At 40.7% G+C, this 23,208-nt stretch overlaps 1 pseudogene across 1 annotated transcript in view; it reads left to right on the forward strand.

The window, feature by feature from the left end:
• LOC111325897 (von Willebrand factor A domain-containing protein 2-like) overlaps window positions 1-23,208 on the forward strand; it is a 25,990-nt pseudogene continuing 2,782 nt past the window's right edge. The window contains exons 1-17 of the transcript XR_015990430.1: window positions 1-245; window positions 378-464; window positions 1,596-1,829; window positions 2,496-3,050; window positions 3,351-3,380; window positions 3,499-3,684; window positions 7,162-7,191; window positions 7,476-7,633; window positions 8,129-8,504; window positions 8,875-8,916; window positions 9,709-9,926; window positions 10,529-10,904; window positions 14,701-14,708; window positions 20,508-21,096; window positions 21,631-21,666; window positions 21,756-22,118; window positions 22,544-22,679. The product of XR_015990430.1 is annotated as a von Willebrand factor A domain-containing protein 2-like (transcript). The remainder of the gene's footprint in view (window positions 246-377; window positions 465-1,595; window positions 1,830-2,495; window positions 3,051-3,350; window positions 3,381-3,498; window positions 3,685-7,161; window positions 7,192-7,475; window positions 7,634-8,128; window positions 8,505-8,874; window positions 8,917-9,708; window positions 9,927-10,528; window positions 10,905-14,700; window positions 14,709-20,507; window positions 21,097-21,630; window positions 21,667-21,755; window positions 22,119-22,543; window positions 22,680-23,208) is intronic.

The following is a 23,208-nucleotide window of genomic DNA, read 5'->3' on the forward strand; positions in this document are numbered from 1 at the left end:
CTCAATCGCTGAGTCTTTAACTAAATCAAATGTTCTTGTACTCAGGGAGGCGCCGATGCTTCCTCCTGTAAAATACGGCCTTGATCAAATATGCATCGTTGTTCGAATCTTTATTGTACTTTAGGTCCATGAAGACAAAACAACTGGCAGGGTAGCATTCAACATGGCGTAACCTAACCTCGTTTGCGACTCTAAAACGAAAGAGGACATTTTTTTAAATCGACGTGAGCTTAGTTCGAGTTCAAGTAAGTGACTCTATCTTCTCTGTGATAAAATGATATCCGGTACTAGCTAATTTTAATGATGCTTTGTTCATTCATCTTCGATCGGATATTTGTATAGTCTTAGAAAGGTGTTATTTATACATTTTTCAACAGGAATGAATGTTAACCTTCTCTTCGTATTGGCGTGGAACGTCCTTGTCATCTGTAAGATCTCAACAGTTTCTAGTGCCTTGAAAAGAGGTAAGGTCAAGATACTAAAGAAACTGTTGTTCAGCGAAATGCCATGTAATTACTTTTTAATGACAACACGCTTAGTTTTCGATAGAGAAGAGAGAAGTATCAAATTACAGCTATTTGACCTATGAGTAGCTTTTCAATGGTTTAATCTCAGGTTTAGTCTTATATATTTTACCATTATGGCTAAATTTTCCCGCTGGTTCTATTTACTGTTACAGTATCTTCAGAGACAAAATTAAAGGTCACTAATTAAGCGCAACGAATATGCTCTCCTGCCGGTATCTGTTAAATCTGTGTCACTGCTTTCAGACCCAAAAGAGTGTTTCATTTTATCACGAGAATGGTTGTTTTTAATTCGGACTGCTTCTCAGAAAAACAACACAATTCCCGAATTTTCGAAGCCAGTTGAAATTGCATCTGAAAACAGGTTCTCGTCTGCCTTCAACCAGCAAATGACAATTAAAATGTAGCACTAATGGCCTGTACACTACAATTAGACCTGCTGATTCGATGGTTGTCGCAACGATAGACAATATCGCTGTAAATTAGTGATAGTACTTACTCAATTGACACTGTTTCAAGCGAGCATTTTCAAGCTATTTTGTTCTGCTTTTTGGTAAAATATCTGACTTCAAGCGAATTCCTAATGGTGCATGTGGAACCCGCTTGCAGGATGCACGAATTCTGAACAACAGACAGAGAGCGACTAGACCAATTTTTTTTTTTCGGTCATCATCATTTTTACGTTTCCCCAAAAAGCTAAACAGGGACGAAAAGTGATATTTGATTAAAAAATTAAAATAAAAATAAAAAAATCGAAATAGAGGGAGCATGGGGTTCATATGAAATACCATCGGTTGCTATGTAGAGTGTGTGGCCTCCCCTTCGCTTTGACTCCTGAACTAAAGTATAAACCTCGTCTTCTCTTATAATCCAGGAACCCACGCATTCTCACTATTCAATCATTGTTTTTTAAAGATGCTGCTGGTTAATTTTATAAAAGTACTGATCGTACCTGAGAGTATATAGGTGGCTTCAGAGTAAATTTGCTTGGACTGGGGATTTGGGTGATGTGTTCAGGGGGTATGATGAAAGCTTCTCCCACCTAGATAAATTCTCGGTTATTTTTTCCAGCTCTAAGAACTCAGAACGTCGAGAGCAGGTTTCTCATCGAGAGAATTGGTTTGAACGATGCTTATCCCTTCAAACCGCCCCACGATAAACCATTACCTCTTGGAAAAAGACGAAAGCAACATTCGAAAGAAAAATCGTACTTTCAAACATCATCCACTCACGCAGGAATAAAAAGGCAATTCAAGACACAAAACAGTTTAATTCCGAGACCCTTTGATGCATCTTCAGTGAAAGGTAAAATGCCAGTGTAAAATAGTGACATGTTGGCAGTTATCATCATGCATTATATATGAACAGAACTACTTTTAAAATGAGGTCCATATCACATTTGACAAGCCTACATGAAATAAAGCTCTAACCAAAGTGTTGTTGCTTCTTGGAAAGTGATATACCAGGAGTGCTACGTATCAAGAGGACACCTGTGACAACGACACGAGACTTTAAAAAAAAACCAAAATGACAAACAAAGCAGAACAAACAGAGCAGAAATGCGCTTTTATATATAATCTATATCAACTTCAGCCTCATTAATTAGCATAGATGTTGAAGAACTAGGTTGTGCATTCCACCGTGAAAACACTTTTTTCTCTCGCCGAGGGTTAAGGAACTTTGACTCTTTGAGCCAAACCTTGCGATCGGTATTGAAAAATCTGTAAAATGAAGTTTTGAGGCCACCCGAATAAGATCGACTGAGAAGTTTAGTTTCGAACCCTACCCTGCGTGGTTATATACTTTTTTCAAAAAAGATAAATTATATTAACTTCCCTCTTACGGTGCCTTTCCTCAACCAGATATTATCTGTGGATATCAAAAGGCAACCCGAAAAAATGTTTAATGCTGCAAAGACCGAATTAAGCCGTCAGTAATTGTGGTTCTGCTAACCTTCTATCTTTTGCCCAGCTTGTAAAACCCAGATAGATCTTGGATTTCTCATAGACGGCTCTGGAAGCATAGAGATGTATGGGAAAGGAAACTTTCAAAGATGTTTGGATTTTGTAATATCTCTTACGAAAGCATTTGTCATTTCTCCCACGGACACAAGAGTCGGAGCAATTGTATTTTCGTCTCGAAGTGAACTTAAATTTGATTTCAAACAATATAGCACACAGCAAGATTTAGAAGCTGCGATAACTCGCATTAAATATCCAGGTTACAGGACAAAAACTGGTGCTGCCCTCACAATGGCGGCAGACAAACTATTTAACGACGTTAGACAAGGCGTGCCACGCGTCCTTGTTGTTTTAACGGACGGCGCATCCAACGACGACGTAGTTAAACCTTCTGAAGAACTTAGAAACACAGGGGTGGTCATATTCTCTGTTGGCCTGGGGACACATTTTAGAGTAGCACAACTAAATGCAATGGCAAGTGAACCAAAAGCAGAACACGTATTTACAGTTGATTTCCCTCAAATGGATACAATAGTTACAGCAATGCAGAAAAGGTTGTGCAAAGGTGAGAAAAGGAGGGAATTCGTCATTTTCTAAGTATTGGAGTCATTTTTACGAGAAGATAAGATGTGGTGGGCCTACAAAATCGAGTGTTCCTGTTATCGTCGGACTGTCTTCACGGTTTTTTTAGTCACCTTACGTCGCCTAAGTGACTTGCAGTGGCACAGATAGACTGAATGACGGACTGGTTGATTGATCGAATCAAAACTGTGTAACTGCATTTAACATTTTCTAATTTCTGTTTTATCGTCTGAAGTACTCAATTCAAACGTTATTATTGACAGTTTTCTGTAATTTCATATAGCTGCTGTACAGGCTGTCGCCGAGGGAACAAGTAAGTTTACTTTAATACCCTTTCCAATCTTAACGTAGATAACGTAATTACGTCGAGTCCCACTCTGAAAACCTAATACTTTTAAACCTTACCCGCAACACTTCCATCCAATGTTTAGTAAGGGACTTGCAGAGGGATTTCATGAAGAGCCTTGCCAACCGACAAGGCAGGAGTTTTTCAATGTCACAGACCACCACTACAAGTGGAGGCAGCTCCTCCGGAGGAATGTCAGCAGGAGGTGGCTCTGTTTCTGGTTCAGTTAATGGAGGCTCTGCTAGTGCATCAGGTGCAGTCGGAGGCGGCGGTGAGTAAATCTCCGCGATGAGACAAGACCTGGACGCGACATGATCTACGTTCACAATGAAATAAGGAAGAATTCGAACTTTATCCCGCGTCATTGGTCAAGTGTAACACATTGTATCAGGATAGAACCTTTATCAAAAGGATGCAGACATACAACTGAGACAAGTCGTGTCACTTAACAATGCACCTTAAGACATCATTTTGGTTTTGCAACATAGCCAATGAAGCACAGATGACGAAAATAACCCGTGACATGTTTACAGTGGACAAGGAAACTTAATTCTTAATTAAGAACCATATGAACATCTCATTGGCCCGTGACGAGGAACTAATAGAAGCCAAATAGACGTTACTGCGACGACCAAAAACCAACATACCCCACCACTGATATTGGGACTCCTTTTTGGCGACCAACGATGTAGTTAAAGAGCAATATATATTTAACAATTATTCCACGAGCGCGCGTTGGATATGAGATGATAGATAGCCAACGAGGCGCGTAGGGCCGAGTTGGCTATAATCATCTCATATCCAACAAGCGCGAGTGGAATCGAATAATTGTTTTATTAAAAACGTTAAATTAAATTATTAAATTTTATTAAATTCTTAGCTCCCTTTTAATTTTAAGCTGAGACATACGCTTACGATATTTGTAGACTATGGTATATTGGCTGATATACCATAATGGCTAAGCCGATAAAAAGTCTTGAATTGCATTATCCAATGATCTAGTTTTTAATAAATATATATATATTATAGATATTATAGTTAAAAAGCAATATATATATATATATATGAGCAGAAACTTGTAAGAAGTCCCATAAACAATGCTGATCAGTCTCAAACGCACTGCTTGGAGGATCACTGAGGCGATCGCGGGCTCTTAAAGAAGTTTTTGAGTTTTTCTTCGCCGTGTGTCCATATGAAAAAAATGTCATCGATGTATCTGAACCAGACAAGCGGTTGGTCAGCAGCTTCTCTCAAAAGCTTTTGAGAGAAGCTTTTGAGAGAAGAGGTTTTGAGAAAGCTTTTGAGAGAAGAGGTTGGTCAGCAGCTTCTCTCAAAAGCTTTCTCTCAGTAGCTTTTGAGAGAAGCTGCTGACCAACCTCTTGTCTGGTTCAGATACATCGATGACATTTTTTTCATATGGGCACACGGCGAGGAAAAACTCCAAAACTTCTTTAACAAATGTAACTCCTTTGACCCACACATCAAGTTTGAACAAACCACATCAACTACAAGCATTCCTTTCCTAGACGTTCAAGTAATCATCAAAAACAACGGCGAACTTAGCACAGACTTATACACAAATCCTACTGATATCCATCAATACCTAAACTGGACCAGCTGTCATCCACGACACACTAAAACATCCATCCCATACAGCTTGGCATTGAGGCTACGACGCATCTGCTCTGACAACGAGTTTTTTGAAAAACGAGCACGTGAGCTACACAACATACTGCTTAAGCGAGGGTAAAAGAATAAGTTGATTAAGGAATGTATCATGAAAGCAAGGAGAACATCTAGGCAGGAAGCGCTCACAAGCAAACCTATTTCCTCCACTGACCGTGTACCACTTGTAATAACTTACAACCCAGCACTGCCAAACATCCACAGAATCCTCCAGGAACAACATCAAATACTCTTGACATCGTCCAACACACAGGCCATATTTAAAAAACTACCTCTCTTTACCCATCGAAAAGGGCGTAATTCAACACAGATGCTTACCCACAAAAAACTGCGATCGCCGATGGCCACTGACACAACCTCCTCCACTGATGAATCCCCACTCGATATAAACAATCCACACATTCAAGTCCCATCTGACACTACCTGTACAAACTGTGGCCGGTGATTCCAAACAAACAAAAATCTCAAAATTCATTTCTCTCGCAGATATAAAAAGCAGAAACCAGTGCAATTTACTCGTCCCGAATTCTGGCCCTGTAGGGCTGACATAAGATGCAACTGCTGCAAAACATACGGGCAATTTACAGGGACAGTTAAAAGCAGCACTACAGGAGAAACGATAACAGTGCGACAACACACGTCATGCAACACTTGCAATGTGATATACCTGATAGAATGTAGCAAATGTAACGATCAGTACGTAGGCGAGACAGGTCACCCAATTCACCATGCATCGTGCCAATCAACACCGTAGCGACATCAAAGGTGGACATAAAAACATACCCTCTGTCAGACATTTTAAGAACTGTGGAGTCGATAACTTTAAACTTACGGTTATTGAAAAAGTTAGAAGTCAAAATCAAGAAATCAGAAAAGCAAGGGAAAATTATTGTATTTTAAGACTCAATCCTTCTCTCCGACGAAGGGCTAACGCTCGAAACGTCAGCTTTTGTAATCGTTACGGTGGCCAATTTACCATTTCAACTTTGTTGATATATTCAAATTATTTCGTTACTCCCACCGACGCAGCCCAAAACAGTTTTTTTCGAAACTATCAGCCTTTATTCTACTATCAATAAGCTTACTACATGAATTATAACTATTTTAATTGATCTATTTTAGTCACTATAACACGTTTCGCTGTTATCTATTCCATTTTTATATTATTACGTCAGGACACGTTTACTGTTGACACGAATTTTAAATTTGAATATTGCTCATGCAATTAGTATGCTCCTGAGGAAGACCGAGACGGTCGAAACGTCGAGCTAATAAACCAACAAAGCTACATTGGAGTTGGCCTCTTGACCATTATATTTCTGCTTTTATATATATATAACAATGTGTTTCTACTCAATAAAGTTACATATGGACTTTAATACAGGTCTGTTTCGTAGACTGACAAGAAGTTGGTCTACTCATCAGTTAAATACCATATACACTGCAGCATCGCTTAAGTTTATATACATCGGCAGCATGATCGTTACAAAATTTGAACTATGATTGGTTCTTAAGGATGCGGTTGAATCTAAGGAGAAAATTTAGCTTAAGCCTGCAAGTTGATACGAGTTCATTACGTTTGTTGAGCGTTGCCATTTCTGGTTTCTATACAATATAGAATTTTTCGGTAGTGCATAGGTTACATCGTTTAGTAAGATTGCTATAAGATTTGGCCTTGTCTAAAATTTTCCAGGAGATTGTGAAGTCTTTCTTTTGAATTTTTAGCTGCCAGAGACGTTATATATATATATATATATATATATATAGGAAGTCTGCAGGTCGATTTTCGCGTGGAACAGTGCTCAATACGTTGAAGCAGAGCAGAATAAATATTATGAGAGGAAAAAAAGGGCTCCTCTCATAAAAGCAAAAGCAAAGGAAAAGAAGACTTTCGTTTTTCATCGGTTTTAGTATCTATATGTATATATATATATATACGCCATGCTAACAATGTTGCTTTTGAAATAAGTGTAGAAATACATGATATTAGTTCTTCTAACTGAGTGGTATATTTATACTTTCTGTGTTTGATTATCATTTCTCCTGCCCGTCTTTTTTTCAGCTGGAGGAGCTGCTGGTGCCACGGGAGGAGGTGTGTTTACTATTTTCAACTCTTTCATTATAACCAAATGGACGCAATGATATTCAATTCAAATTTCATTTCTGGACTGTTCGATGCCACCAACGAGTTGTTGATGAGTTTTGACTTCGATAAAGCTTGTTAATCAATAATGTTCAAGAAATCCTTTGCTTCCTCAAATGATGTATGTTTAACCGCGTTGCAATTGGGCAGCATCGATTGCAAGATGGCGAAGACGTTATTCACTATTCAAGCGCTTTGAGACTTTTTAACATTCCTGAAAATTGTTTTGCTAGGAGCTTGTGACCTTGCCTTCATGGTGGATGTTTCATCAAGTATTGGTGGCGAAGCAAACTTTCAACTCGTTATGAAATTTGTCATCAGTATTTTTCACTCATTTACTCTTGGCGGTGGAATACGCTATGGACTAGTTGCGTTTGGTAGCAGTGCCAAGGTACAAATAAATGAAGTTTACTCTCCAAAAGTGCTATTGTCTAGAGGAAACGACATAAACCCAGTCAAGCCCCGTATACAAAAAGAAGGAAGCAAGGGGTGTTATAATAGCCAGATATGTGTGTTTAATACAATTGCCATACAAAAGCACGCCCGTGGCTGCTGTCAAGAGGGGTTGTAGGAAATCAACTCAGTTTTCTTCATAACAGAAAACCATGAAAGCATGTTGATTGTCTAAGTATGCTACATAAAATACAAAACTTCGTCGAGAGCTTGGATTTTATCTCATTACGTCATCGTGATAGATACGGCTCAAACTAATAGCCACCTTTGATTTCAAGTAACTATAAATCGCCATGAATGCAATAAATGCTGTTGCATGGTTGCAAGAAGTAAGTGCTTTTATCTTATGTAAGCTTCCTGTGAAAAAGTGGAAAAATTATATATATTCTTGGTGTCACAAGATCATAACTCTGTAAAACGCTTGCTACCTTAGGTTGTCTTTGGATTTACACAGTATACCTCGATCTCAGAGATAGACTCGGCAGTTGCCAGTGTGACGCTCATGGACGGTGGTTGCGCCGCAGGTGCTGCCCTTACTCAGTGCAAGTCATCTCTCTTCGAGGATGATGCTGGAGGGAAGGCACGTGTGCTAATAGTACTAATTGCTGGAAGTTCCACTGATGACGTTGCAAGTGCTGCTGGTTCACTGAAGACAGTCGGAGTCAAAATAATCGCTGTTGGAATGGGTGGCTCATTTGTCCAGTCACAACTTACTTCCATGGCATACTCTTCGTCCTATGTCCTGACCGCCGCTTCTTATAGTGGTTTGGCTGGCATCACCGCTAGCATTACCTCACTAATATCTCAAGGTTTTTAAAACTTCGTTCCTTTTATTTTATCTTCGATTCATAGGTCACCATAATTCTTTCTCGACCTTAAGCTTAGCTTCTCCCAGGATCTCAGACAGTCAGTGGAGACAAGCGAAAGTGTTTACCCATTTAGCGTCTTTCGTCCGCTAGTTTGCCCATGTCCGATTACCAATGGTCTTGAACGCGTTATATTATAACTAAAAAACTAGGTGTTCTTTCTTACGTTCAATCCTGACAAAAACATTATGGAAATGGGTGATCAAATGCTACGAATTGCAACCGCTTCCCTTACTTACCTCTGAAATCCTCAATACTAATATTAGACTATATGCTTCATCATGAAATAATTTGAATGATTTTAAAATTATAGCCGGCGGCATAAGCGCCAGTGGAGGTGGCGGAGGTGGAGGAGGTATGGACTCAAACATAATATTTAGCATTTTTTCCATGTTTTGATGTTGTTGATGTTTTGTATGGTTTTGCCTATTTGGTGCTTTTGTTTAGCTTACTAGATTATTACCATCCTAATGGAATATTTAGGCCGATAATCTTGTAGAATTTGTTTGTTCAACTGACTTACAGTACCATCTAAAATTAATTAGAGAAATCATGCCTGTAGACAGGCAAAACTAACCCAAACCAGAGGGCGTGAAGAAAAAAAAAGAAAGGAAAAAATAAAACTGTGGCCGATGGAACGTTAATTAAGAATCACCTCTTAATTTTTCTGTGTTTTCATTTAGAATTCATTTCCAAACTCTACTTGTGGGTCTATAGATTAAAAATTTGAAGCCTTTCTATTTTTCGTCCCTTTTTAATTCCTGCATAGATAAAAAAATATCAGAAAAATCGATATATATATATATATATATCGATGCTCGCTGGTTTACTCTAGTTTGAGCACTCTGGCATGGCTTAGACGATACCACAAAGGTTGGATCGTTTGGGGTGACCGTCTCGGATCTCCCCCATCCTAGCATTAGCACTGCACTGATGAGGCCCAGAAGGCCGAAACAGTACTGTCTGCAGTTAGTTATATATATATATATATATATGCAAAACGCCAGCACTCCACTATCACATTTCTTTTGCTTATTCACATAATAAAACGTTTAACGTATAAGTTCAGTTAGTTAGATGTTAAGAAAAATGATTCAGGCCTTTGCTATTTTAGTTGAGTAAATGGTCAGACGTTTATACCTTGCAGGTTCCTGTGATCTCGCCTTCATGTTAGACGCCTCGGATAGCATTCAAGGGGAAGCAAACTTCAAGTTGTGCATTGAATTCATCTTGCTCATATTTCGTGCCTTTGGTATGGGTGGCGGCATACGTTTTGCTTTAGTCCTGTTTGGAAGTTCGGCCCAAGTTGCATTTGATTTCAGCAAATATTCTTCTATCTCTGAAGTTGAAACGGCCCTTGGTCAGGTTTGTCTATTATTGCATTTTAATTAATTTTACATCTCTGTATCTAAAATTGTTAGTGTAATTTTGCAAGAATGACGAGGAGACCTGTAGTGAGACTCAAGGAGAAAGACAAGCAATGAATAGACCTGGCCCCGGTTGTTCGAAGGATGGATAACACTATACACTGGATAAATCTCTATCCGGTGGATAGCGCAGTACGTTTTGGTAACACTTATCCGCTGGATAGCGATTTATCCGTTGGATAGCGTTATCTGCTCTTTGAACAACCGGAGCCTGCTGATTAATAAAACTAGATTAGGGACACTTGACTAAATCAAGGCCACGGATCAGATCAAGAGACTGGGCCCTCCGAAGCGGTAGGATATGTCCCACAGGAGATAAATCCTAGTCAGGAAGAGGTGATCAAAGCGCAGGTCTTTAGGGTCGAAGGGAAATACCTTGTAGGGGATTAACCAACGTCAAAGAGATGATCAAACTGAAGGGAAAATTTTTAAAACGAAAAATAACTTTGTATTTTAGTTCCTCAGCTTGAATCTCCTAATACAAATATTATTTTCACAAGCCCACTCGAGAAACTTTGACTCTTCTTTGTATATCAATAGGTAAAACTCGTAGGAGGATCTTGTGCTGCCGGAGCAGCACTTTCAACGTGTCAGTCGTCGTTATTTGCAAGCGCAGGTGGAGGTGGAGGTGCCGCTACCGGCGGTGGAGCCTCAAGTGGAGGTGCAGCGGCTGGAGCGAGTGTCTCTGCGCGCCTTCTTGTAGTAATGATGGCGGGGAAATCAACAGACTCCGTGACAAGTTCATCTGGTGCATTGAAAAGAAGTGGTATTAAAATCCTGTGTCTTGGAATGGGAGGAAGCGTTGACAAGGATCAAATGAAAGAAATGGCTTCCTCGGCAGAATATTTTGTCTCAGTAGCATCGTTTGCAGAACTTTCTGGATTATCACAGCAGTTTATTAGCTTAATTGGATCAGGTGAGAAATTATTATGGAAAACTGCTAGTTGACACGAAAATAAAACCTGTGCTACTCGCAATGTATCAATATTTGACAGATCCATAATATTCTGGCACAGAAAACAGTGTCTAAGTTAGCTGGGTCTCCCAGAAACCGATTAAAAAATAAGGTTAGTTTTGTTGGAAAGGCGGTGATGTACTGTGCATTAAATTGATGCAGAATATTGAATAAATGCGAGTTATTAGACTTAAAAGCTCTACAGAACGAATCAACCAGATTCAAACATTGTGAAGCCAGCTTCAAGAGCATTACATTGCCAACCCAGATTTAGAGATTTGCAATTTCTCTCTATCCTTAATTAGCCGGGGGGATTTCAGCTAATGGAGCTGCTGGTGGAGCCGCTGGAGGAGCCGCCGGAGCAGTAGGGGGAGCTGTTGGGGGAGCAGTTGGGGGTGCAGCTGGTGGTGCAGCAGGAGGAGCAGCAGGTTGGTCAATCTACCTACATTGCTATAATGAGCTTCACACACTCTGCATCGGCTAATATACCGTTCAGGGTATGTGTGCCAACGGGGCGGATTGTGACGTTAGCGCTAGCCATACAGCCACAGATACATTTGACAAGATTACTACAATACGAGACATTTTTTGACATCACAAACAGACTTGAAATTATACTCAAAATGAAACGAAGCTTACTGTAGAAAAAATGCATGACTTAAAAATTCAAACAAACTGATGGTGAAATCATATTCTCAATGAACTGTTCTCTTTTGCCGTACAGAAAGGAAATAAAAAGCTTTCGAAGATATTTGTATTTTCTGGGCGATTTTTATGGAAATATTTTCTAGATCCTTTTGGAAATATTTTCCAGATCCTTTTGGAATCATTTTTATCTGTTGAAAGTGAGTCGTGACCCAAAAGTTTTGTGATAATACTCTATGAACCTATCAAAACTGTGATTTGGTCAGAAGATGGACGTATTTGGTGGTCTTGGTTTTGTAGCATTAATAAGCTGCTAGATATATAGCACTCGAGGTATCGCTTTCAATGGTCACCATTTCGCAACTCTGGTTGCGAAACAGGTCAGCATAGCTTTCAAACAAGTCGGCTTCTACTTCCACTCTTGGGACAACATAACAAGAAGAAGCCGCGGTAGATAGCTACAACAGATACTCTCTCATGTCTAATGATAAAATTCGCACATCATGACGTGGCACAAATATGAAGATTAGTTTCAGAAAAGTGTATCTTCTCAGTGAAGAAGCTGGTAAACGAAGGCCTCAAAACAGCGTGGTGATAAATCAAATTCACATGCTTTTTTAAAGGAGCAGTCGATCTGGCCTTCATGCTCGATGCCTCTAGCAGCGTAGGTAGCGACACAAACTTCCAGCAGTGTCTAAGCTTCGTTAGAGCAATCTACAGCAGCGTCACCATTTCATCAACGAAATTTCGCATAGGATTGGTCTTGTTTGGCGCGTCCGCCTCGGTGTCGTTTGACTTCAGCAAATACAACTCAGCATCTGAAATTGACGCAGTTATTAAAGGAATGAAAACGATTGGAGGAGCGTGTGCTGCAGGTCAAGGTTTAAGTACATGTCAGTCTCAATTATTCGCCCAATCACGTCAAAATGCTATCAGAGTCCTGTTGGTGATAATCGCTGGAAGATCAACGGATGACGTGTCAAGCGTAGCAGGAGCTTTGAAAAGTTCTGGGGTCAAAATTTTCTGTCTCGGGATAGGAAGTTCTATTGACAGAACTCAGCTAATAGCAATGGCTAACTCGGAATCGTACATTCAAGTAGCATCCGATTACAGCCACCTTGTATCATTGTCCATTCAGTTTTTATCACTGCTCGGTCAGGTAAATGCCGGTAAGTGCATTTTGTATCTACTAACATAGTATAGCGTAAAGGCTGAGGAAGGAAGTCCATTTTACATTGATAAACCATGCTGCAAGAAAAAGATATTTATATCATTCGTAAGTACTCGCCTGAATTCCTACAGAAATAGCACGGTCAAAGCATTGTCACAGTTTACATATGATAATTTGAGCGGCAGGTCAAAAAAGAAAAAGTTCAAACACCTGTTACATAACTATTCATACCACTATTATCACAAGAGACTTCGTGGTGCTTAGTTAGATCATCAGATGATAACCCAAACAGCAAATAAACTGTTGGAAGGTCTCTCAAGGCCTACAAATATTAAAAACTCAAGGAACCTAACAAAAGCAGCCATGGGCAAAACGGTGGGTAGAATGGCAGAATCAGTGGCCAAGATGGCGAGCGGATATTCGGGATTTGTAGTAAGTGGTTCTCAGTGTAGAACGATCGCAGACTATTTCTGCTGAAAGCAACAGTAAGACTACCACCACAGGGGTAAGCATGATTGCTGGAACAGAACAAAAATAGGAAGAAATAACTCTTGGTTTCTCAGGATCCATACCTGGTGGAGCCCGTACTGGGTTAGGCAATAACACTACTGCAAGTACCTTGAGATTCTTCCTGGAGAAGGCAGGAGAGTGGGTGCCCTTGATGGATGAGGGACAAGAAATGGAAATACAGGTAGTGCAGAGGAACAACTGCGGGTTTCTTGACCTAATACCTAATGATAGCTCCTTACTGGAATGGGCATGACTATCGTATCAGCAGACGGTGTGAATGGGACCTACTAGGTTGTCATTTTAATCTTGAGCATTACTGGTGGAATGAGAGGCAGCTCGGGTGAAGTAAGTGAGGGTTGCGCGAAAGACATACCTCTCGGAGACGGAGTAATGGGTTTCCCTTACAGGTGCAGGTATGACCGTTGTAGCAAAGGAAGGTGGAGTTGTAACAGCCATAGATCTCTCTAGATCTATCCTGGTTGGAGGTGGAGTCGGAATCAAGGTTTACTTCAGAGAAATCTTACAATTCATTGTCCTGGTTTCATTTCTAGTTCCACCTTTTGCATCATTCTCAGCGTCATTTACAAAACTATGATCCTTTTCTCTGTCTTCTCTGTGATTTTCGTTTCTTCCCTTCATCTCTTCCATGGAACGAAGTCCCACTCAGTGACTCTTTCGCTCAAGGTGCATGTAGTGAGCTTTAGTAGCCTATGTGAAACATTCGTTCGTCATATCGAGAAAATTATATCGAGAAAATCATGCGGAGAATGAATGACTATAGCATACGTTTGAATTCATGCTTCAATGTTGGAAAAATAAAAACGAATTTTCTTGAAGTCCCTGGAAACGAAAAGTCAAAATGAAAGCATCGTTGCCAGTACTAAAAGTAATTATGAAAAGGTTCCTGCGTTGCACTTTTACCTATACTGACACGAATAGAAGGTCTGAAGCAAAACTATCCTAATTTCTATGCACGAATGCTTATACATTATGTCTAATTTTCTGACAAATCTCCAGCAGCAATATCCAGCTTGTGTAACTCCGAACACAACTGCATCTGCAACGAGGAAGCACAATTTACAACCCTGCTACTTTACGTTACATTTTACACTATTTCAGAACATTACATATAACTTTATCGTGACTTTACATGGCTAACCCAGACATCACAGACACTTCTATGCAACATATTGCATTTCATAGTTTTACACTACAGTACAGTCGAATGACGCACTGCTGGGGGGAGCAAAGTCACACCTTTATTGTCATCGAGCGTTTGAAAAACAGCGTGTAAGCTACTTTCACTCTGGCATTTGGTGTGGGAGGAATCTATAAACATAACGATCAATTTTACTAAACTTAAAGACACATAAAGTGAGTGATAGATACGTCCCTTATTAACAATATCTTTCATTTTGGCATTCAATAAAGCTGGAGGGGTTGCAGGAGGAGCAGGGGCTGCTGGAGCCGCTGGAGGAGTTTCAGGTAAATTGGCTAGCACAAAACCATTTTAAGACAGATGCCTTGGAATTTAAGGTGAAACCTATAGAAGTGATTGTGTTCATCTAGGGTTAACCTTTTTTTAATGTTCTGGGTATAGTGATATGGGTTTTGGTAGCATCGCACATGAATTTCATGCCTCTCTAAGGTTCAAATTTGAGAGTGATCTTCGCAATAATGAATACGTCATCATGATCATATGCGTGAACTGCATTAGTAAATTACTGTGACTATGGTACCAGTATTGCAGAGGTCATGGGTTCAACTCCCGTGCAGGCTTTATTTTCTCTACTGTTTAAGTAGTGTTCACTACTGCGCAGATCACTCTATATGAATTTCATGCACATGATTTTCAAATATTCACATCCACATGAGGTTTGTTGAAATGCACTGACATTTTTATGACGTTCTGATTTTGACCTAAAAAGTTTAAACCGTCAAAAATTACCACACCAACTTTTTAAACTGCTTCCTTTCATACGACAGACTTTACGGAAAGGGAACTTGAACCGAATATCTAAATAAGTAATTGTGTATATATTTAGTCATGTCTGAATTAATATTTTAGTGGCTATTGGTAAATAGTGATAATCAAAACTGTCATTTCTTTAAACAGGAGGGATGGCTGGTGGAGCTGGAGGAATGGGCGTTGGAGGGTCCACTGGAGCAGGTGGAGCGACAATAGGGGGAGGAGGTAAGTTCAGGATGCATAGTATTCCAGACAAGGTTTCAATCCCTTTCGAGAAGTGAAGAGCTCTTAGTTCACTCAACTTGAGATAATCAGACCGCTTTTTCGTTCACTAATCAAAAGATCTTTTGTTCATTTGAAATATTTCCGATAAGTTTCTTCAACAGGGAGCAGAGAATCCATCAAGATTTGCCTCCTTCACAACATTTGTTGTTGTATCCCAGTTGGCATATTGACGTCCAACCGGTAGTTCGGAGACACTGAATCAGTTTTTGTCAAAGCCTGATTTTCTTCCATGACTCCTTTTTCTTCCATAACTTAAACTAATGTTCGTTTCGTTATGCCTAATGGTTATTTTCACACTTTAAAAATATAAAAACAAGAAAAATTTTTGCATCTTAAGAAAAAGACGGCATGATACGCTATGTAATTTTACTACTAGGAGGTGTTGCAGGAGGAATTGGTGGAATGGGTGTCGGAGGCTCCACAGGGACAGTCGGAGGTGGAATGGGTGTCGGAGGCTCCACAGGGACAGTCGGAGGTGGAATGGGTGTCGGAGGCTCCACAGGGACAGTCGGAGGTGGAATGGGTGTCGGGGGCTCCACAGGGACAGTCGGAGGTGGAATGGGTGGAGGAGGAGGTGAGTTGAGCAACTGTTTCAATCTTTCAAGAAAAAAGGCTTACAAAGTTCCATTCAAGTTGATCCTTTTGTAGCCCTGCTTTCTTACTGATTTTCATATAGGCTTATTGTAGTTCAAATTAATCAACCATGGGCAAATAGCACTGTATTGTTGTCACAAATAAAAACCAGGCAGCTTTTAATTAATCAAGCAGTTGCTTGTTCCCTTCATCAACGATCCTATTCATCTATGAAGACTAAGCGATTTTTATGAAAAATCTGGCAAGCTAAAACCTTTCAGAGAGCATCGACCCTGTGTATGTATTTTTGGGTATCAGTAGACCTGTTTAGGTAACTTAACACTAAGCCTCGCTATAACTCATCCTTGGATTATTTAAAGAGTAAGTCGTAGGATTAATTCATGAAATGGAAATGGTTAACGATATTTGATCAAAAAGCCATTCATTGCTCACTTTTTTCGATGTGTTAGAAACTTAACTATCGTAAATGTAGTCTATTTTTAAGAGAGAGAATAACATTTTACGATACATTGAGTTTCGGCACTGCCTGCATGTAAATCCGGATCCCCGATACACGAATCGTCACTTTTTACCGTGTACGTGACTCTAGCAAGTCGATGTATGCCTGTCATCAATCATTAAACTCTCATTGCAACTTGCGTGATACATTCAACCACCATCTAAGATGAGAAATAATGAACGAATCATGTTTTGAGATCCGGAGCCTACACGCTGCACCAAAACTAGCTATCAAATTCTAATTCTATTATGCAGGAGTAGGAGGTGTAGGTCCTGGTTGCTCTGTAAGACCACTTCATCTGCCTCACCTCTGTGGATGTCAGCCGTTAGCGCCTATTTGCGGAACACAAAACATTGGCCAAGGTAACCTTTTTATGAAACCTTAGCGTAGAAGCGTTAAAGTCCGTTATATTCAGATTAAAAGTCATCAAGAATAGTTACAGAAGAATGACTGACGGCTGACATTCACATCTTCAAGTTACTCCTGAATTAATATCAGTGGCTTTACCTTACGATAACAATTAGAGAAGTCGAAAGGACGTAGACATGTATGTCTTTTGAAAAATATTTCTCCTGGCAAATGGCACCCACCTATAGGTGATACCACGGCTGAGATAAGAAAACGACGAAGATCCGCAGTACACTCTATCGAAAGCAACAGATCGATATCCAGTGGAAAAGAAACACAAATATTTGACAGGGGAAAGGTGAATGTAACCATTGCAAACAACTCTTTGAAATATCCAGACGCGAGAAAATACACGGTCCTTCGGATAACAGTTGTAAAACATGGTCGAAACCAAAGTGACGAGACATCCAAAGTGCTATCTGTAGCCAATGATTTAAAACAGGAAAATATGCTCGAAAAAGGAGCTAATGCCCGCGACAAATCTCTAGATATCATGAGGGGAGCAAACATTCCCCTTTCTTTTCAAGTAAACGGTAAGGGTTCGAGTGAAAAGGACGGCTCGCTTAACGACTTGTATGGCGGCAAGCCAATTACATTTGATAGGCATTCTTCAAATGAAAGCAATGAACACGTACCACTACAAAAAGGGGATGCTGATTTATCAACGCAAAAGCCAGATAATCAGCAAGGCAAAACAAATTCGAAAGTGCTCTTGGAGGCGAAGTTGAATCCAATTAGAATAGGTATTCAGCTGGATGGTGACAAAAATAACAAGGAAGAGTCTGTTACTCAGCCTTCTGAAAACATTTCTCTTCAAGAAGTTTTAAAGGATATCGACGATACATCACGAAAAGCAGATCCTTCACTGGATGAAAATAATGGTGATAAAGAGAACAACGTTCTTATAAGTTTAAATGATGGGAAAGTAAAAGATGACCATTTGCATGTCAGGCCACAGAATACGGTCAAAGACAAGGAAAACCTTGATAAGCTACGTATACAGGCAACGAGCAACAAAGAAAACAAAAATGGAACAGAGGTAAATACAGCGGGGGTTTCTATAATGACGGAAAGCAAAGGGCCTCAAACGGATGGCCTCATGAAAGTTCTTTTGACCAAGTTACTTGGAAGCGACATAAAAGACGCACTGAAACAAAAGGAATCAGAGGAGTTTAAGCCAACGAGCAGCCAGAAAATTATCTCATCATCAGATATGGCATCCACTACTGCAGCTGGCACCACCGTAGAATCTCCCCCTGGGACGATAAAAGGGGTGGATACAGCCGAAATGAACAACAACGCAGGAGCAGTCATCAATGTTGAACCACCTGCAATGGAACAAACTGGTCCGCAATGCCTCGGAGGTGGGCCCGAACCAGACCTGTTGCACACTACAGGTGCTCGAGTTCCAGAAAATCTTCATTTGCCAGGTGGAAGGGATTGCTCTCAGGGAATAGAAAGTTTACCAACTAAAAATGAGGCATCGAGTTCACCAACAGGCATGGTAATCGAGTCTGCACCTGGAACACAGCACGCAGTTGGAACTGGAATGCCCCCTCCAGCTGTGATTGCACCAAATCCACCTCCCCTTACACCCTCTAATCAAAGATTTGGCTCTACAACGCCGGCGGGAGTTGGTGTTGAATCGCCACCCGGTACCATTCATGCAGTTGGCACCAGTCTTCCTGCAGAGGGCATCGATGAAATGGGTGATAATGGTAAGATTAGATGGTGAGAGAAGCATGCGCATGGACTCTCAAAGCGATGATTGCATGGTGGTTGACAAGAAAAGGCTCTAACATACCGGGCATAACAGACATGAGACTCTTTTCTATTTGACTTCAGAACAAGATGCAAGATGCCAAAAGTTTTTTTTTTTTTTAACTCTGCTGCTGCTTCTAACTTATATTATAACATCAATGGTTACCTTGGACCGCTAGTGCAAAATCTGGCCTTCATGTACCTTTTACTAATGCAAGCAGAAAGAGCCCCAAATACTTTCTTCATTTTATTTCTATAAAGCATCAACACACTCGCTTATTAATCCTTGAATGTTTTTCTATCAGCATTTCTAGAAGGAAAACTAATATATAATTAAAGTGCATTGTAAATCTAAATACGCATAAATTTGTTGTGCTGGCGTTTGCTGTTGAGTGAGCTCCGATGTAACTAAAAAAGCTAACTATTTACTTTATCATAAGCCATGAAAATCAATGCATATTTGCTTACACCCATAAACCAAGCGATACTTATAACATTAAATAAAGGTAACCTTGTATTTATAAAAGAAAATCCGATCCTCACGAAATAGTGATTTGCGCATATTAAAGAGGATGTTGCTACGGTTACAAATTAACACGACGTTGACCTCATTCTCACTGATATGCAATTAACGTGCTGTACTTCGCTTGTTTAAATTCGCTAAAAGAAACATTTGAATTTATGCAGGAGGGAAAGGCTATCCTTTCGTTTAGCTCACATAGATTACATTTAGGAGCGATTTCTTCAGGTTCAGTACTTGAATTAGTTTTAATTTGAAGCAAAGTCGTTTTCCTCGTAGTTTCCTAGTAATTTATAAAAGTTGTTAACTAGAAATCAACAAAACATTTGGTCCTTAGAAGTTTCTGTTCCTAAACAGCTGTTCAAATAGTTGTTCTTATTTTGTTTTCAATTCCCCAAGGAGCGTCAACAGGAGTTACTGGTGGGATAGGAGGAAGTACTGGAGGTGGCATCGGGGGCGCGGGGGGCATTGTGGGAACAGGCGGAACAAATCTTGGAGTGGGAGGGGGAAATATGGGAGGTGGACTTGGCGCTGGAGCTGGTGGTATGACTGGAGGAGGCGGCGGTGTTGGAGCTGGTGGAATGGTTGGAGGCGGCGGTGCTGTTGGAGCTGGTGGAATAGCTGGAGGCGGTGGAATAATGGGTGGTGGCATGGTCGGAGGCGGCGGGATGACGGGTGGTGGAACAATCGGAGGCGGCGGGATGACGGGTGGTGGAATGGTCGGAGGCGGCGGGATGACGGTTGGTGGAATGGTTGGGGGCGGCGGGATGACAGGTGGTGGTGGAATGGTAGGAGGTGGTGCTGGTGGAAACATGGGAGGGGTAGGAGGGGGTATAGGAGGAGGTATCGGAGGTGTGACCGGTGCCGGTGGGAACATAGGTGGAGGGGTTGGGGTTGGTGGTGGAAACGTTGGAGTAGGAGGTGTTGGTGGAGGCGTGGGAAGCATTGGCGGAAACATTGGAGGAGTTGGTGCCGGGGGAGGGGTAGGGGGAGGTGTCGGTGGAATGAGTGGGGGTATGGGTGGTATTGGAACTGGCGGCGGTGGAGTAGGCGTCGGGGGAGGCATCGGTGGAGCCAATATGGGTGGAGCTGGAGCAGGAAGCGTAGGAGGAGCAAGAGGAATGGAAGGTGAGCATGTAACATCACCTGTAATCCATGAATTGATTATTGTAATATAAATATCTAAAAATAAGAGTCTTGAGTGATGGATTGAATCTTCTCGTGTGTTATCTTCTACAGTCATTTTGGACTTGGCGTTCTTGATCGATGGATCTTCAGCTGTAGGAAATGAGCAAAACTTCCAACAGTTACTCAAGTTCGTCAGTGCCGTATCGCATTCATTCTCCATCCATCACGACATGACTCGCGTTGGAGTTGTTGTATTTTCTCTCGAGGCTTTCGTCATCTTTAACTTTCACACATACTTTGACATACAAAACATCGACCAAGCGTTATCGTCTGTGCAATATCCTGGAACAGATGGCCCAGGAACATACATAGGGCGTGGTTTGCACGTTGCAAAGCAATACCTCTTCAGTGCCTCAGGAAGGGGACATGTGCCGAGGGCCATTGTTCTTCTTGCTGCTGGGAGATCTATTGATGATGTTATTACGCCGTCTATGGACATCAGGTCGTATGGAGTGGAAATGTTTTGCGTGGGTATTGGGAACCTTTACAGTAAATTACAGCTCCACGCAATGGCAAGCTTTCCACACAGTGAACACATTTTCAGGGGTGATTACTCACAAATGGGGCGAACTGCGCAACAAGTCGTTACCAAGATTCTGAAAGGTCAGAAAAACACTGATAATTGCTTATCTCATGCTGAGGTTATTTCCATTGTGGTTTGCGACGTTTCAACCGATGGAAAGTGAATACTGTTATTCATCCAGGTTCAATTCAAATGAGGAATTTTTAAATCTTTTTCTGGAATTTTGGTCTTAATCATTAACAGACGTTTCGACTGAACCCATCAGTCTTCGTCAGAGTAGTTTGTCACGTGGTAGATCACTATCACGTGACAAACGTCGGGGGACGGAGACGAGGGCCCGTCCCAAGTGTGAGACAGAGAGAACCGGAGCCCCTCTTTCTGTTCAGGGCTGGGTCCTCCACTCTTTCCCATATCGCTTCTTTTATCCCCCTCTTTCGCCAGTCTCGTTCTTTATCTAGGATCTTGACGTGATAGTGATCTACCACGTGACAAACTACACTGATGAAGACTGATGGGTTCAAACGTCTGTTAATAATTAAGACGAAATTCCAGAAAGAGATTTAAAAATTCCTCGTTTCAACCGATTCTTACGAAATTTTCACTTTCTTTAACAGGTATTTCTGTTCACTTCTGTCGGCCCTGCTTTGACGGTGAGTTTGATAAGAACATTATAATGAAGGTTCTTATAGGTAAATTATTATTTTTTAATGCATGTAAAGAATGTGTACGTGTGTTATAGGGCATCAGGAACTATGTGATTACTGTCCGAGTGAATTCCAAGATGACGATGAAGTGGAAGAGGGCTACAAGCGTCACCATCATCATCATCATAAGCATGATAAAATACAAGTTCAACTTGGTAATGACCAACGGAGACATTCAAAAAGAAAACGGCCTATTGCCAAAATCAGTGGAGATTATGAAGTCAAGCAATTTAAGCTAGCCGGACCAACTAAGGACCAAGAAAGACATTATGAGCAAAGCTACCGCGCTGACACGTTTAGCAACAGGAATGATGACGTACACCCTACGGCAAATCCTGACACAGATTATTATGGTGAATACAAATTCGATGACAGCAAAATGACCGTAGAAGACAATGGTAAGTATTCCGAAGAAAACATAAGGAATTATCAATAACTTAAGATCAGTTCAGTTGACATGTGAACAAAAGTTCTAGGGCAAGGGAATTTCTCTAAGAGTTTTGGACTCACTGCTGGCTCTCAGGCTTCAGATAATCAAGTATCATTTGTTGCCGCTTGGTATTCGAATATTTATTGCCCGCCTGATAAGCGTGCGACTTCGTTTATCGCACAGTTTAAACCGGCCTGGTTTATGACGGAAATTGCTGATCGCTTATCAAATGGCTCTATAAACTCAACGGCCACCCTTTCAGTACACATTTGATAGAATGACCTTTGAATAATCCAGTGTGCGCTCAGTTATAACTATCTATACCCTTTCAAAGCGGAGGTAGCTTTATTTGGAGCACAATAAAAGATGTGTGATTTACTTTTGTAATTATAGACTGCAAGGACTACTCAGATGACTGCAACGACTATGCGTCACGTGGTTTTTGCAGTGAGTATGCTCCGACAGCCAGCATAGGAACCATAAACATGATGTGTAAGAGAGCATGTGGCACCTGCTCATCCAACACAATGTGAGTATACAGCTCTGCCGCCCTCAACCCAGTAACTAGTATAGGGATAACTAAAAAATCCTTCTAAAAAACCGCCTTGAAGATCAAAACGAGTAAAATTGATATTTTAATGTACTGGTAATTCATACCATAGCAAGCAAAGAATCCTTTAAGTGTACATCACGTACAGCTGATGTTTCAGGCAAAAAATTTACACTTTGAACTTTTACATATTAAGTGCGTTATAGCTTCATATCTCTTAGTACGAGGAAATAGAGACTTTTATTCATCAATAAAGTTAATTTCAGCATCACGAAATTTTTAGGAATGAATTATTCACTTTTTTCTCTGAGAGTTGTTCTCCTGTTTAAAATTTGTCTTTTAAATTTTGGCCGGGATTTTAAGGTGGCTCGTACTAGTTTCCTCGCGCGGGAACAGATAACTCTTGCGTCACGCGCGAGAGAAACGTGCGAAAGAAGCGCGAGATAAAAGACCAAAATTTAAAACAAAGATGGCGGCGCAACGATTTTTTTCTACTTATGTGAGAAGT

This window comes from Stylophora pistillata, chromosome 8 (assembly GCF_964205215.1).
Source record: "Stylophora pistillata chromosome 8, jaStyPist1.2, whole genome shotgun sequence".
NCBI lineage: Eukaryota > Metazoa > Cnidaria > Anthozoa > Scleractinia > Pocilloporidae > Stylophora > Stylophora pistillata.